The sequence below is a fragment of the Rutidosis leptorrhynchoides genome, chromosome 1 (genome assembly GCF_046630445.1).
Source record: "Rutidosis leptorrhynchoides isolate AG116_Rl617_1_P2 chromosome 1, CSIRO_AGI_Rlap_v1, whole genome shotgun sequence".
NCBI classification, from domain to species: Eukaryota; Viridiplantae; Streptophyta; class Magnoliopsida; order Asterales; family Asteraceae; genus Rutidosis; species Rutidosis leptorrhynchoides.
The window spans coordinates 531,140,055-531,159,517 of record NC_092333.1 but is presented as its reverse complement, the minus strand read 5'-3'; positions in this window follow the sequence as shown (position 1 = coordinate 531,159,517).

Sequence of the window (19,463 nt, the reverse complement as noted above, 5' to 3'; positions counted from 1 at the left end):
TGGCTTGGATAAGGGCAAAGGTATTCGCTCGGATTAGTGGCTTTCGGGGGTTATAGCTTTTTAGAAGTTCGACCAAGATTTGGGTAGTTTAGCCCCAAACACCATGCTCTAGTGACGTTTGGCAATTAAACTTTTTGTGGTCGAAACTTGTATTTTGTACTTAAGGGTATTTTGGGCATATGTGGGCCCCGCAATGTAAAACTCGTTTTATCTTTGATTCGTGCTAGTTTTACTTATATTAATATGATGTGAAAAGCATTTCATCTAAAAATGTCGGGAAGTGATAGATCTTTTTACGAAAATGGAAAAAGTTGGACATTGGGCTACCAGGCCCTGTGCGCGTCGCGCACAGGTAGGACTGCGCGCCGCGCACCCTGCCTGGGCAGGCCTGCTTCGAATTTTTTTTTATTTTTCAGTTTTGGTTGGTGAAAGGAGATGGCATAATACCGATGAAGGTCTCAGACTCAGATGACACTGGTGATACTACTATTTCTGCCACTAATGAAAATCAAGTCCCTGAGGGAAATTATCCTATTTTGATAAATACATAAGGCACACTTTAAGAAAATCTAGAAGGGTTATAATTTTACCTAGTAAATTGAATGATTTCGATATTCAAGGTAAAGTTAAATATCCTTTGGTTGAAGATGCTTATATGACATTCCCTCCTCGGTATTTCTCTTATTCTAATAATAGAGTATGCAAGTTACCTAAGTCTTTATATGATTATAAATAAGCTTCTAGGCAATGGAATAAAAAAGTGACCAAGTTTTTGACTGAGTATTTTTTTGTTCAAAGTTTAAATGATTGCTCCTTGTATGTTTTTAATAATAAAGATGTGTTTATTGATTTATTGGTCTATATTTATGATATTATTATAACATGTATTCATATTTCTGAGATTGATAATGTTAAAAGTTTTTTAAAAGGTAAATTCAAGATAAAAAACATAGGAGAATTAAAGTACTTTCTAAGAATTATAATTGTTAAGTTTGAAACTGGTATTTACATGTCTCAAAGAAAGTATCGCTTGGAATTATAGCATGGATTTGGTATGCTTAGTTGTATAATTATGAATACTCATCTAGGCTTTAAATTTCAATACTGTTTGTCTAATACTGAAACTGATAATGATAAGTTACATCCAAATGCTACTGAATATCAAAAACTTATGGGGAAGTTGATTTATTAAACTTTAACTCTACATGATATAGTTTTTGTTGTTCAATGCTTAAGTCAATTTATGCATGCACCTATGAAATCTCATGTTAAAGCTGCATTTAGAGTGTTGAGATATTTAAAGGTACACCAGGTCAAGGTGTTCGTATTATTCCAGGTAATTTTGAATTTAGTGTAACTTCTTTTTCTGATGCTAATTGGGGTAAGTGTGTTGACTATAGAAGGTTTGTATCTGGTTATTGTTTATTTTTATGGTTCTATGATTTCTTGTAAAAGAAGAAACAACCTATCGGTTCTAAATCTTCCACTAAATCATCATAGTATAGAGCTTTAGTCTCTATCACTTGTGAAATTATTTGAGTTTTAAAATTGTTAAAAGATTTTATTGTTGAGCATTTATTACCAATAAAAATTATTTTGTAATGAAAAAATCCACCCTTTTGCTAACTGCTAATCCTGTTTTTCCTGAAAAATTAGAACATTTTGAAATTGATTAGCATATAGTTAGAGAAAAATGCAACTCTGGGTTGATCAAAACTAAGTATATTGATTCTTTAAATCAGCCTAATGATATTATCACAAAAGGTTTCATATATGCGACAAACTTGATTTAATAAATTTGTTCAAGGATAATATTTGGGCGATTTTAAATTGTAATATTTCTTAGTCAATCTCATCCTTGTTTTTTTCCCTATCTTATTGTATTGTTTGTGTGACACTGCTAATTTTTTTTTTAAACGTGGCAGAAGCATTTATTAATTAATTACAGAACACACTTTAAATATTGATCAATCAGTAAAACCAGTGTCACGTGTCATTTCAACAAAATACATGTTTATATAGGGAAGACGTATTTCCAATACGTTTACAAAATATCCCCGTTTAAACAAAGCAAGACAACATCAGAGTTGACTCATGTCAAATATAACATCACTATGCCCGTCTTCTCCCCAAAAAGCATCACTTACAATAGTTAACAACCCGCAGGGAGAGGATGGAGGGGAATTAGCACGAAGCTAAGTGAGTACGACTAACTACAGGCGATAGTATACAGAAACCGTCATACTAATCATGTCACAAAGTCTAACACACAAACATCACCCAAGTGCCGTCTACAGAGACTCTGGCGGCTCGGACAAATCATTAACCCCCAGTTGATCGGACTAGGGCTTACCAGAAGTTCCTCCACCACCGTGTGTATTATATAATCTGTGACGACCCAGAAATTTCCGACCAAAATTAAACTTAATCTTTATATGTTTTCGACATGATAAGCAAAGTCTATTAAACCGAGTCTCAAAAATTTAGGAACTGTTTACATGGATTCATTTAACCATTGACTACTCTCGTTGATTCATGAACTATTGTCTGTATATACATATATATATATATATATATACATAAATATAAATATAAGAGAGTATATAATACTTTACATAAATAAATATACACTTTAATTACTTAGGATTAAAAATGTAAAATTTATAAACAGAATAATTAAGTACAATTAAAATGATTATATATATAAACATGTATATGATATTAATATGAAACTATATGTATATATATGATTCCTATTAATAATTAGTACTATAATGTAATATATATAAACTATATAAATATTCAATGTCTAATAAATGTTGTTATAAGATATATGTAATATAATTAATCAATTGTATTATATTAAAGTACAAGTTTGAATATAAGTGTTATATTAATATTACTATCATTACTTTCATTATTATTATTGTTAATATTGATATTAATATTTGTATTATTATTTCTAAAATAAAATATTTATATATATATATATATATATATATATATATATATATATATATATATATATATATATATATATATATATATATATATATATATATATATAATTTGATATGTATAAGTGATTATATTATTATTACAATTAATATTATTATTATCATTAATAATATTAATATAATTATAACTAATAAGATCATTATTATTTTTATTATTATTATCATTATTAGTAATTAAATTTATTTAAATTATCATTATTGATATTATCATATTATTATTTAGTATTACTAGTCACTTTGTCAATAACACTAATAATATTATTATTAGTATTATTAATTGTATTAATATATTTACACTTATTAATTAACAAAATATAAGAATCAAATATATTTATACTGATATATATATATATAGAAATACATATACATATATAAAAATATACAGATATTTATACACAAATACATATTTAGATATATAATACGGTTATATATATAAATTGATACAGAAAAATACGTAATCGGTTTCCTATCCTTATCAAAGTGTTCCCTAAATTGATTTAAAAACTGTAATCTAGTACAAATGAGCAACAATTAGTCATCTAATCAAACAAAATCAAATTTGGTCGATTGTTTTTTTTCTTCTTAAAGTCCTTCTGACAGAATCCAAATTTATCGAGCAATTAAACTAGCAAACAAAGTTCAATTTAGATCAAATGAGATGTAATGTTTTTACTTTGCCTTTAAATAACTATCTGCTAATGAATTTCAAATAAAAACACTGAAATTAAAATTAAATTTTATAGAAACAGTCGAAATACTCTGTATGTGTACAAATTTTCTCAACGCATGAATTCAAATCTAATTTCAAAAACTAGAATTGCAGAAGTGTTAGGATTACTCAATGTAAACTGGTTGCAAGGTTTTAAGCTCCAATTATTCCTATTGATTTCAAATTTTAGAGTCAAAGTTTCAATTTTAAAAGTCAAACGCGTGTTCTTCGATCAAATTGAGGTTTTATAGATCGTTTTTGTTGAAATTGATGAATTATAGAGTTTATAGGAATGATTTAATATATAGTTCATGTTATAACTTTATTCTAAAACGATCTCTAAGTCATGATCAAAGTTTGAGTTTATTTGTGTTCTTCATAAAATCTGCTTTAATCAAAGTCTTTTTCTTTCTTCTGTTAATTCAATAACAATCATATCAGGCCGATTGTATTTCAATTACAAGCCTTAAAATCAAATGGATAACTAATTGTTAGTTGGATTTTGGGTTCTGATCGATTAGATGAAGAAGAAGGGTATACAGATAGATATATATAGGTACGTTCTGGGTTTTAATTCAGAAAGGAGTGACAGATGGGATGGTTAGTGTGTTGTGTTGGATACCGAGAGGTCACGGGTTCGAGCCACGCATGGGCTCTTCTTTTGTTTGGAATTCAATTTTTTTTTTTTTGAGGTAGCCTTTATTTATTTACTTATTATTATTATTCTTATTACTCATTAATATTAATTATTATTACTATTATTATTATTATTATTATTATTATTATTATTATTATTATTATTATTATTATTATTATTATTATTATTATTAATATGATTATTATTGTTATGATTATTATTGTTATTGTTATTATTACATTTATCATTAGTGTTATTATTTTTTTATTATTACCATTAAGTATATTATTATTATTATTATTATTATTATTATTATTATTATTATTATTATTATTATTATTATTATTATTATTATTAGTATTATTATTTTAAGTATTATGAATATTAGTTATTACCGCTATTATTACTAATATGAGTATTAGTTACCATTTACTATTATTATTATCATAATCCTAGTTACAATTATGATTATGATTATTATTAATGTTGTTACTAATATTATTATCAATAAAAGTATTATTATTAAGTAATACGATTATTAATATTATCATTCTTAATAAGATTTCTATTATTATAAGTATCAGTATTAACATAAATATCATTCTTAACAATATCATTATTATTATTATTATTATTATTATTATTATTATTATTATTATTATTATTATTATTATTATTATTATTATTATTATTATTATTATTATTATTATTATTATTAACATTAGTAGTAAAATTATTATAGTTATTAATATTATCAGTATTAGTATTATTATTATTACCATTATTACTAAAAATAACATTATCTTCAAACCTGTCGTTTTTGTTAAAACTAATTTTATCATTAAAAGTAACATTTTTACTATCATCATTATTATTATTATTATTATTATTATTATTATTATTATTATTATTATTATTATTATTATTATTATTATTATTATTATTATTATTACTATTAGTATTATCAATATAATTATTAATAATTATTATTAAAATTATTATGATTATGAAAATAAAGGTTTTAAAGATATTGTTAAGGTTATAAGTATAAAAAAAAAAATTAAGATTACATATACAAAAATATATTTAAATTACATAACTTAACTATATTAATATTTCTATATATAAAAATGAAAATATATAAATAAATAATGAAACTTATAAATTATTAAATATAACAAATATATCATTAATAATAATATATAGAATTATTCGATTACAAGAATATGTTTTAATATATAAATGAATGATATAGGTTCGTGAATCCGAGGCCAACCCTGCATTGTTCAGTTCAGTCGAATGAATATTTTTACTACAAAATATCGTATTGTGAGTTCATTTGATTCCCTTTTACTCTTTACGTTTTTGGGCTAAGAATACATGCAAATGCTTTATTAACTGTTTTATAATATTTATATGCGTGAGTTCATTTACTCCCTTTTACTCTTTACATTTTTGGGACTGAGAATACATGCGCTGTTTTTATAACTGTTTTATTAAATGCCTTTGAGATATATTTTTGAACTGGAAATACATGAACTGCTTTTATAAACGTTTGATGGAATAGACACAAATATTCAAAACTACATTCTATGATAGAATTATTTGGATTCAGAGATTCGATTTCTATAAAGATTATATTATCGACCATCGGTGAGATGATTTTGTCATTGCACGCACGCATTATGTGATGACCCGAAAATTTCTGACCAAATTTAAACTTTATCTTTAAATGATTTAATGTTTTCGACACGATAAGCAAAGTCTGTTAGATTGAGTCTCAAAATTTTAGAACTGTTTCATATATACAATTACCTTTGACTACTCTCGACGATTCATGAACAATTATATGTATGTATATATATATATGTACAAGTAAAAACGACTTTCCTACAGTAAAACATTATTTGCTACAGTAAAAATGACTTTGCTACAGTAAACACTATTTGCTACAGTAAACACTATTTGCTACAGTGAACACTATTTGCTACATAAAACACTATTTGATGTCGACGAACTAGCAAAAAAAAATGGAAAAGGCGGCCATGCGATCGCATGGCAAAAACACTGAAAACTCATGCGATCGCATGGGGTCTGAAATCTGGCCACATCTATAAATTCGAACGTTTTCTGATTTCTGATTCACTTTTCATTCTTCATTCCTCCGTATTATTATTTATATTTATATTATTATTATTATTATTATTATTATTGTTATTATTATTATTATTAAGATTAATATTATTATTAATCTTATCTTATTATTATTAATATTATTAATTAGTATTATACATAAAATACTACGACGAGGTTATGAGAATGTCACTTTCAAAATAGTTTTCAAGCGGGATAGAGCTAAGGAAATTATGGGTTATTGCCAAGGAGGTTATGGGTAATGTTCGGGGGTATATTTGTGAATCAAAACTAGTATTTATCATCTCCGTTGCGTCTACGTACTTTCCTACAATATTGAATCACAATATTGATATGTAAGCATTTATATCTTATCTATTATATATTAATAGTGTATCCCTGACTAGTGCTCGAGTATATAGGATTATGCATGCTAGTACGATTAATTTTGTCGTTAAATAGTTTATAATAGATCGCGAATTTAATACATATGTTACTGATAAAAGGTATATCATATGCATGTTTTTGGAAAGCTGGCGAAAAATCAACGACTTTTCATTTAGATATCGAATAGTTTTGATGAACGGATTAAGAGATATGATCAACTGAATTATGACTGATGTAATTGAAATTGCTTTTGAATCTGCAATTAAGATTTAAACAACTTGTTTACGAGATTGATAAAATGGATTTTTGAATATTACCAACCGAGTAAATGACTCCTTATATAAGGTATGTCTCGTTTTGTTGAACTATTGTCAAAATTGACTTTTTGAAATGACTTTGGATAACTTTTATATGTCGATCTCGAGCATTAGGATTGTGATACACTATGACCAGACCTTGCTTGATAGACATTGATTGACCAACATATGTTCTCTAGGTTGAGATCTACGGTTATTTGGTAATCCGAATTTCGGTCACATTTTGGTGAACGACTTTATATGCTGCTAAGGTGAGTTTCATTTTCTCCCTTTTTAATTGCTTTTGCAATATATATTTTTGGGCTGAGAATACATGCACTTTATTTTAAACGCAATGGATACAAGTACATACTAAATTCTACACTGAGTTTGACCCGAAAATCCCTTAGCTTTGGTAACTAGTAACTGCCAGTTATAAGAACTGGTGGGCCCGAGTAGTAGTATATGGATCCATAGGGCTTGATATCCCCGTCTGAGCTAGAGCACTAGCCTTTTAATGGACGTATGCTATTTGAGAAGCGTACACGTTGGTTTGCGTGTATTATTAAGATGATTATACAAAGGGTATAAATTATATATACGTTAAGTTTAGTTACCAGGGTGCTCAATTTCGTAGAATATTTTGATAAACGTTTCTGGATGAAACAACTGAAATCTTGTGATCCACCTTTATGTACAGATTATGCAAAACATTAAAACTATGAACTCACCAACCTTTGTGTTGACACTTGTTAGCATGTTTATTCTCAGGTTCCCTAGAAGTCTTCCGCTGTTTGCTTATATGTTAGACAAGCTATGTGCATGGAGTCTTACATGGCATATTTTTCAAGGAAACGTTGCATTCACCAAATCATCACCATGTATCTTATTTTGACTGCATTGTCAACGGAAGTACTATTGTAAGCTATTATTTATGATGATTGTCTATATGTAGAAATCATCAGATGTCGAAAACCTTTGATTTAAATATTCATTTATGGTGTGCCTTTTCAAAAGAATGCAATGTTTACAAAACGTATCATATAGAGGTCAAATACCTCGCAATGAAATCGATGAATGACTTGTTCGTCCATATGGATTTGGAGCGATCGTCACACATTAGCTCCCGAAATGGTTCGATTTAGTAGTTAGTAACGGAGAGATGATTTTGTCATTGCACATACGCATTAGCTCCCATTTTAGCTACCATCGGCGAGATGATTTTGCATTGCACGCACGCATTAGCTCCCGATGTATTGTATTGTATTTGATTTTATAGTTAGTAACGGAGAGATGATTTTGCATTGCACGCACGCATTAGCTTCCATTTTAGCTACCCTCGGAGAGATGATTTTGCATTGCACGCACGCATTAGCTCCCGTTGTAAAATTATATTCTATTAACTACCACGGTGAGATGATATTGCATTGCACGCACGCATTAGCTACCGTTGGTGAGTTGTTTGAAAGGTTCCGGTGTTCTTCATATGAATGATTTTACAGCAAGAGTAGACCTGCACAGATTGTTTTCTAAATACGAGTATCTTGTGGTCTATTATACTATTGGAAATGATTATTTATGATAAACTTATGAACTCACCAACCTTTTGGTTGACACTTTAAAGCATGTTTATTCTCAGGTATGAAAGAAATCTTCCGCTGTGCATTTGCTCATTTTAAAGATATTGTAGTGACCCGAACTTTTCCATGTTTATATATATTAAATAAAATTGATATTTATATGATTAAGTGTTTCCAACATGTTAAGCAATCAAACTTGTTAAGACGTGATTAATTGAAATAGGTTTCATATAGACAATTGACCACCCAAGTTGACCGGTGATTCACGAACGTTAAAACTTCTAAAAACTATATGATGACATATATATGATTATATATATAGTTAACATGATATTATGATAAGTAAGTATCTCATTAGGTATTTTAACAATGTGTTATATACATAAAATTGAGTTTATTGAATTAAGAAACTCGAAACGATATATATAACGATTATAGTTATAACAACGTCTTACTAAATACATATGAATCATATTAAGATATTGATACACTATGTTTAATCATGATAAATGATAATTAAACATGTCATTAAGTGTATTAACAATGAACTACATATGTAAAAACAAGACTACTAACTTAATGATTTCGAAACGAGACATATATGTAACGATTATCGTTGTAACCACATTTAACTGTATATATATCATACTAAGATATATTAATATATCATAATATCATGATAATGTAATAATTTAACATCTCTTTAGATATAATAAAAAATGGGTTAACAACATTTAACAAGATCGTTAACCTAAAGGTTTCAAAACAACATTTACATGTAACGACTAACGATGACTTAATGACTCAGTTAAAATGTATATACATGTAGTGTTTTAATATGTATTCATACACTTTTGAAAGACTTCAATACACTTATCAAAATACTTCTACTTAACAAAAATGCTTACAATTACATCCTCGTTCAGTTTCATCAACAATTCTACTCGTATACACCCGTATTCGTACTCGTACAATACACATCTTTTAGATGTATGTACTACTGGTATATACACTCTAATGATTAGCTCTTAGCAGCCCATGTGAGTTACCTAACACATGTGGGAACCATCATTTGGCAACTAGCATGAAATATCTCATAAAATTACAAAAATATTAGTAATCATTCATGACTTATTTACATGTAAACAAAATTACACATCCTTTATATCTAATCCATATACCAACGACCAAAAACACCTACAAACACTTTCATTCTTAAATTTTCTTCATCTAATTGATCTCTCTCAAGTTCTATCTTCAAGTTCTAAGTGTTCTTCATAAATTCTATAAGTTCTAGTTTCATAAAATCAAGAATACTTCCAAGTTTGCTAGCTTACTTCCAATCTTGTAAAGTGATCATCCAACCTCAAGAAATCTTTTTTATTTACAGTAAGATATCTTTCTAATATAAGGTAATACTCATATTCAAACTTTGTTTCAATTTCTATAACTTTAACAATCTTATTTCGAGTGGAAATCTTACTTGAACTTGTTTTCGTGTCATGATTTTGCTTCAAGAACATTCAAGCCATCCAAGGATCCTTTGAAGCTAGATCTACTTTTATCATTTCTAGTAGGTTTATCTACAAAACCTAGGGTAGTAATGATGTTCATAACATCATTCGATTCATATATATAAAACTACCTTATTCGAAGGTTTAAACTTGAAATCACTAGAACATTGTTTAGTTAATTCTAAACTTGTTCGCAAACAAAAGTTAATCCTTCTAACTTGACTTTTAAAATAAACTAAACACATGTTCTATATCTATATGATATGCTAACTTAATGATTTAAAACCAGAAAACACGAAAAACACCGTAAAACCGGATATACGCCGTCGTAGTAACACCGCGGGCTGTTTTGGGTTTGATAATTAAAAACTATGATAAACTTTGATTTAAAAGTTTTTCTTCTGGGAAAATGATTTTTCTTATGAACATGAAACTATATCCAAAAATCATGGTTAAACTCAAAGTGAAAGTATGTTTTTCAAAATGGTCATCAAGACGTCGTTCTTTCGACTGAAATGACTACCTCTTACAAAAATGACTTGTAAATTATATTTCTGAAAATAAACCTATACTTTTTCTGTTTATATTCATAAAATAGAGTTCAATATGAAACCATAGCAATTTGATTCACTCAAAACGGATTTAAAACGAAGAAGTTATGGGTAAAACAAGATTGGATATTTTTTGATTGTTGTAGCTACGGGAAATATTGTAACAATTCTATACAAATCATATCCTAGCTAACTTGTATTGTATTATACATGTATTCTAATATATTATGTAATCTTGGGATACCATAGACACGTATGCAAATATTTTGACATATCATATCGACCCATCTATATATATTATTTGGAACAACCATAGACACTCTATATGTAGTAATGTTGAAGTTAGCTATACAGGGCTGAGGTTGATTCCGAAAATATATATACTTTGAGTTGTGATCTAGCCTGAGACGTATATACACTTGGTCGTGGATTGGGTCAAGATAATATATATCCATTTATTTTCTGTACATCTAACTATGGACAACTAGTTGTAGGTTACTAACGAGGACAGCTGACTTAATAAACTTAAAACGTATTAAAAATGTTGTAAATATATTTTAAACATACTTTGATATATATGTACATATTTGTTATAGGTTCATGAATCGACCAGTGGCCAAGTCTTACTTCCCGACTAAGTAAAAATCTGTGAAAGTGAGTTATAGTCCAACTTTTAAAATCTAATATTTTGGGATGATAATACATGCAAATTTATAAATGTTTTACGAAATAGACACAAGTAAATGAAACTACTTTATATGGGTGAATGATCGAAGCCGAATATGCCCCTTTTTAGCTTGGTAGCCTAAGAATTTGGGAACAGACCCCCAAATTGACGCGAATCCTAATGATAGATCTATCGGGCCCAATAAGCCCCATTCTGGAATTTGGAATGCTTTAGTACTGCGAAATTATCATGTCCGATGGGTGTCCCGGAATGATGGGGATATTCTATATGCATCTTGTTAATGTTGGTTACCAGGTGTTCACCGTATGAATGATTTTTATCTCTATGTATGGGATGTATTGAAATATGAAATCTTGTGGTCTATTATTTCGATTGATAAATATATAGGTTAAACCTATAACTCACCAATATTTTTGTTGACGTTTAAAGCATGTTTATTCTCAGGTGATTATTAAGAGCTTTCGCTGTTGCATACTAAAATATGGACAAGATTTGGAGTCCATGCTTGTATGATATTATGTAAAAAGTGCATTCAAGAAACTTATTTTTGATGTAATATATTCTTATTGTAAACCATTATGTAATGGTCGTGTGTAAACAATATATTTTAGATTATCATTATTTGATAATCTTGATAATCTATGTAATGCTTTTTAAACCTTTATAGATAAAATAAAGGTTATGGCTGTTTTAAAAATGAATGCAGTCTTTGAAAAACGTCTCATATAGAGGTCAAAATCTCGCAACAAAATCAATTAATATGGAACGTTTATAATCAATATGAATGGGACATTTCAGATATTACTTGGAGTCATTCATGGCATATTTCAAAAGACATTGCATTCGAGTCGTTGAGTTCATCAAGAATATTATTAAGTCATTTATAGTTGGATATATTATGAAATGGTATGCATGCTGTCAACTTTTGATGAAATGAAAGTTTGTCTTTCAAAAACGAATGCAATATTTGTAAAAAATATCATTTAGAGGTCAAGTACCTCGCGATGTAACTAAATGTAATGTATTCGTCCAAATGGATTAGGACGGGTCGTTAAATAATCCACACGTGATGGACGCGTCATTCACATATATATACACCTCGATTGACTAGGCTACCAAATGAGGAACCCAACCCGCAGGTTGATCTCTCCTACCGAGGCTACCATACAATATGGGCGCACTGGGCTCCAGCAGACAAGCATCAACTAACATGCAGTCATCACAATGTACTAACTTACCACAACAATAAGTATATCAAACAAGCATGGCAATCATAATATAACATGCTACTATATACTATATTCTCCAGTTAGTCCCACTCACCAAATACCAGCAACCAGCTCAGATAATCTACTACTGAGCGGCTTCCTTATGTTTATCACCTAAACATAAGACAAATCAAGTTAGTTGCTATCCGTTAACATCAAACAACACAGTAAAGAAATTTTTGTATCAAAAAGCGTCTGCTAAAAATTTTTGCTTAATACTTATGCACTTTCAAAATTTACATCCTGATCATCAAAATACAAACGGGCATCATAACGGCTAAAACTCAACACTTAGTAAAATATTTCACTGCCAAAGACACTCGGTCGACTGTCATAGACAGTCGGCTGACTGTCTACACTCACTCGTCCAAGTGTCTAGTCACTCGGTCGATGGTCTCTCTCAGAAACACTCGGTCGTGGGTCATACACACTCGGTCGATGGTCGAGTCAGTCGGTCGAGTGTCAGAAGACACTCGGCCGACTGTGTTTATCTACAGAAGCTGAAGACAGAGTGACGGGTTTCACCCAAATTCATCCAATTCTTGCTCTAGAGCTCGATTAAGACCTCAAAACTGATTAAATCGAAGACACTAAACATGTAGAAACATAAACCCACAAGATTTGGTCTCAAACAACATCAAACCTAACCATTTTGACCTAAATTACTCACTTTGTAAAACTTTATACAAAAACCCAAATTTCTCAAAGATTAAAGCATGAAATGCTATGATTCTTACCTTGATAGAATCAGTAAATCACAAGGAACAAGATAATGTAAAAGATTTGAGTTCTAGATCAAAGATTTAAGATTAGGGTTTTGATGTAAGTGAGAGTGAAGAACGAAGTGTGATTTGAGAAGAATCTTGAAAATGCAAGAAATGGAAACACTAGGCATCATATTCGGGTTAAATTCCCACACTGTGCAACACACGGGTATTTATCAGTTATCTGATATCTTTCGTACATCATTTGGCAACCCAAACGAAGTCCAAATTAAATAAACAAACCTGTTCTATGACCCTTGTCACAAACTCGTCCTAACCACATCATTAATTAATAGTAAATATTAAATAAAAATAAAAGCATATAATAACACAATACTAACTTAAGGGCAGTTTAGTAATCTTACAGCTAGGCCCAGTACATGATGTTACAGTTTGCGTGTTGTTAGGCTATTATATTGTTGCTGTCAAGTGTTGATTTGAATGTGAGAGGATGTTGTTAGTTTCTTGACCAGTGATGCAATGATTCTGGACAAAGTGGGATTAGATGCTATTTTTTAAAGTTGGAGGGGTCTTCTTGTAATTTTGTCTAAAAGTCATTTGCTGATAAATTTAGGATTATATACCCGTTTATTCTATAGGATTTGATATAACAACTAATATCAAATTCCCTCTTCAATAATAAAATCCAATCGATCATCTCACTTTACTTGAATATCATACTGATTCAACAGTTTGTTCTTATATTTTTCTTCTGATTATGATTTTGTTAGTTCATCATTTAATTCGTTTAGTTTCATTATCATTCAAGTGATTCTATTATTGTAAAGATTTTTGTTTCTGATTTAATTCTGTTGGATGTTTTATAGCTTTCGTGTTGGCTAAATAACTGATAGCCGAATAAATAACTGAATCCTGGTATCACTTTCAGTAATGACCAGCCAAGATCGCTATTGATGCGATACATTAACTAACGGTCCCACAACATTGATTACGCCCTCTAAATGAGACGTTTTCCAAAATATTCTCATTTATTTTCCAAAAGTTTCCAAAATAAGTAAGTAATTACAAAAAACAACAAATTACACTTTTAATCATAAGTAGTAAATGTAAAATGCGAATAATAATGTTTGAAATAAAAGCTATATGCAAGTGATATGCTACTAACGGACGGTTTTATTTTGTGCGGTGTCGTTAGGTCGCACGATGTCCGATTCAGTAGCACACAGCGTCTTCGTTTATTTATATTATACGGGGCCTAAATTTACTTTTATTTTCTAAGGTGTAGAAGGTGTAAGTTAACCTAGTGTCGAATTTTATGCTGATTAACGAATTGAAGATCAAGTGGATAATTGTCTTTTAGTTAAATTACTAGGATAAAAGATAGTAGTTGATTTTAGCTAAGGTCCTAAATGCAGAAAAGTAAATAAAGTGGAAGGATATCCGGAGTATGCAGATCAGGGAAATGTTGACAAAGATATCAGTATTGGGTTAGGGAAAGGTAATTATGCTTATGTTAAGACTATGCTTGGATTGATGCAGATCTGGTTGGATGAGCCAATTACACAGACCTACTTATCGCTGAACTCTCGAAGTTCTCTTTGAGCAGTGAGAAGTATGTCACTTGGTCGTATAACTGAAGTGTAACAATACCTCGGAGGTTATCCTCAGTAAAGTACTAGGTTTATTAGTGAGTTAAGATATAATCCTAACCCTCGTTATCAGTTTAGGTAACTGAATAACAACGTGCCGTGTTGATTGAACACTGATCACAAACAGAAGGAGTCCGTCGGTTTAAGTTGGCAAAACCTTAAATGAAAACTAACAACCATTCCATCATACTAATGAGATCACAAGAAATCAAACATTATACAGCATTACAGTCAATATACTGATAGTAAAGCATATAGAAACCTAATGAATACCTAAGCAGTTGATATGACTAAGATCTAGGGCAACAATCAGACAAGAACATGCAATAGGCTTGGGTCATACAGTAAAGGCACTAACTAGATCTTAACAGCTCCTAAGAGGTCTCTTCGGAACAGTGAATAGGCATACTAGGTCATTCATGTCTCAATTCCTAGGTTCCGTGTCCTAAAAGTTTATTAGATGCCTTTCGAGAACTCTGGCCATACCGAGTTCATAGAATCTTCAGATACAGTATAACCAGGGGTCTTAATCCTATGAAGTAGCTAATTTCATATAGGTGGACAAGTCCTGATCACAACCTAAGTTGGTCAATCCTTAAGATGCTAGCATACAGATCTATCAGACTTCCTAGTTCAGTATTATAACAGTAATAGTACTAAATTAACATAATTATGCTAACCCAAACTTCTATCATGGCAAAATACAGATAAATTAAGCTATCATGGCAACATCGGAACGCATTATTAAACATAAAAAGTAAGAACACATGTTTAATACAAAATACAAGCATTTCGGATAAAAACCTGAAAAGGCCGAACAAATCTGCCCGAGATCGCAGGGACTCGTCGGGATATCCTCCGGAAAATAAAAGCTAAGCTAACTACTAATAAAAACTAACTAAAAGATAGAAAATATAAATTGAATTGCAAGTTGAGTGTGTTTTGGAATGGATGGAGAAGGCCCTTTAAATAGACCAGGTTTTTGCCAAAATACGGCTGGCAGGCCGTATGGCATCCCGTTTGGTGGCCCGTATTTTGCAGACTGTTTGACTGGCAGTCCGTTTCTTGGGGGCATTTGCTGGGCTGTGTGGCAGGCCGTACTCCATACTGGCAACCCGTATGGCAGCCCGTATCTGGTGCTGGTCAGCCTTGATTCACTGGATCGTAACTTGATTTCTTGTCTTTCACCGTTTTCGCTCTAGAATCTTCGTTTTAGCTCCGTTTTACTTGATTCTTTTTGCATCGCCTTTATAATTACGTAATCTACGAAATCAACCGAAAAATCGATAATTTTGCAGACAAATTTTTAATCTTTATTGTTTTAGGGCTTAATTTAGGGGGTAAAAACGTGTCTTTTTGCCCGATATCAAATACCCCACACTTAGCTTTGCTTGTCCTCAAGCAAGAAAGAGGGAATATAAGGATATTTCTAATAGATTCTCCCTTGCCCCACCTATAGATCTTTTTATTATGCCTTCATCAGAAGTCGGCACATCTTTCGAAAGTATTAGAAAAAGTTTTGAGCTTCGATGATTTGGTCGCTAGATTTCAATTGCGTCCATAGTGGAAAAGGCGTACTTTCCAACTCTCGGATATAGAGTATACATGATCAGGCTCCTCACTGACGGATCACTCATTTCACTCAAGTGTTTAGGATGTCCTATTCTAATTGTATTATCGCTCAGAAGCCAGTCGTGTAACAGTTCTCATCATAGGCTTGGTAAAGCATCGATATCTCCACCGGTTAAGTAAGGATGGCAGTGATCTTCTTCCTAAGCATTCTTTCAAGAGGAAGACGGGTTGTAGGGTTTGGTTGGAAATTTATGAATTTGGTGAAAGAGATCCAGATCTCTTGATTCGAGAGAATTGATAGACTTTGATTCTTCAGAGTATCCATTTTGGATAGATAATGGCTAAGAATTCCGTAAAGGTTTTCTTCGGAAGAGGCGGATTTTGCTAAGACTTTGTCTAGAATTTTCTTTTGCTCTTCCAGCATTCTTCTTCAGGGCTTCTGCCTTATTAGAGACTTTGCTCTTAGAGACTTTGCTCTTTCATAACCATTTTTTTCTTTTGGCATACCCTTTCTTCATAACTTTTGTCTTTCATTCCTGGTGCCCAGAGAGGAAGTGATAATCCACTGAAAATAGGTCTTCGACCTATCTAAAACAATCAGGGGTTCGGAATCTTTCAACTAGTGCTTTTGAAGCGAATTTAATCGATCTATCTCTTCATTGATCTCTGGATCTTTATATAAATGGAAAGGGGAGTGAATGTGAATGGTGTATTTTGGGAGTGAATTTGGGGGTGAATATTTCTGATTCATCAACTCTTTATGTGAGTTGGTCGGTTTAAATTGCGTGGAGTGGAAACGGAAATGGAGGGCTTTTTGTCTTCTCTATTCAGAATGATTTCGGAAGGAGTATCGCACCTGCACCACGTATGGCGCTCACTAACCATTGGCTTTGAAACGTATGACTGAACCAAGTTCTAACTTGAACCGTATACCGGCACGCTCATCAATTGAAATAACAAAGTACTGCAGATTTGATGGGTCATACAGATACTTTGGGTCCAATATTCCTCACTTTTTAGAGTAGGGGTCGTGCTTGATCATGCGTAGCATTTTACATATTTTCTTAAAAGAAATCTTTTGACACAAAACATTAGTTTCAGCTTAATCTTTCCATTCTAATAAATGTTCCGAAAACCGATTTCTAGCAATTTTATTAGATCTTTTGGGCAAAAACAAAGTAAGAATTTTTCAAAATTACCCAATATCCATTGCTTAATTACTTTTTGGACAAAAGAATTTTTCAAAACTTGCGTTTTATGGTTACTTGACTTTAAAACTTCGACCTTACCCATTACCCCACACTTAGAAGAACATTATCCCTAATGTTCTCTAGAAAGAATATTTTGATACTTTATAAATTAAGGACATTGACTTCTAAAATTCTAAGTTAGTTGTGGGGGTTACCCCACACTTAGAGATTTTAGTGCGTTATAATTGAAATAGGTTTGAGGAAGGATTACTTCCCTATGGTCGTGTTACTTTCCTAGTGCTGGGCCTTCCTACGGTCAATCTCCTACGTACCAGTCTCTTTTGATAATATTTCTGCATGAGGAACAAAAAGAGAAAGGCAGCATTTCCACTATATATAATTTTTCTCAGTACAATGCTTCAAAAAGATAAAAATAAGATAAAGATAAAGTAGTCTATGGAATACTATCCTGGTTAATGTGTTGTGTCGGCTCTGCAAAGTATCTGAAGATCTTATCATCCTCTAAGTTCGGCAAGTACTCGAGAGGTTGCCCTATATCCAACTCAGGGCCAAGTAAAGAATCTAGACATAAGTCTGTCAGCATCTCTAGGTGAGATAAGTCCGGGAAAGGCTCCTCGTCAGGTATGCTCCCAGTGATCTCAAATGCCTGGGCCATTGGTGGCTCCACTGAAATAGGAATAGTGACTAGGTGACAACCCTCTGGTAACTCAGTGACTGGAACTGGCTCGGTGACTGGAGCAGGCAGCGTGATGGGAATAGGAGTAGCATGTGCAGGCATAGCAGCTGAGGCAACTGAGTGAACTGAGGCCGGTGTGGAACGCTTGGGCGTAGCTCGTCGTGTTGGCTGAACACGGCGCGCTAGCCTAAATGAAGATGGGCCCAGAGCACTGCGTGGCATCCCCTTGCGCTGGAGGTATGCTCTCAGAGCTCTGTAGAGTCTCTGCTGATCTCTGAGTAGTGCTCATGAAACATCAGGGTCACTCAAAGTGGCTCCGTAATGTATCACTATCTTTGGCTCATGCGTATCTGGCAACTGTGTGTGCTCGGCTGGTCTCCTGGCTAAACTTCTAGATCGTCGGATGGGAGGAACTGGCGGTGCTGTGCCGATATCCTCCTCAACGCTCTCTAATATTAAACGCCTTGGGTCTAACTGCCCTGTTGATGGCCTGTTCTGATCAGCACTGCTTCCGGAAGAGTAAACTACAGGAGTCCTCCTCCTGCGAACGGGAATGTAAGCTGAAGCTCCTGAACTTGGCATTTTGCCTGAACACATTCAACAAACTTGTAAGCACTAAGCACAAGTATGGCGCTTAGTTGTTAGTACATAGAGGTAATATCTTAAGACTGAAAATAATAAAAAAAATAAAAATAAGTAATAAAAAGGATAAGCAAGGGGTGCCTCCCAAGAGCGCTTTGTTTATCAAGTCGTTATAGCTCGACTTTTCCTTGTCAGATCTTCAGAATGGATCAAAGGAGAAAAGGTGCTCCTCCTTATCGTGGTCTTCTAGATAAGCTTTCAACCAGCG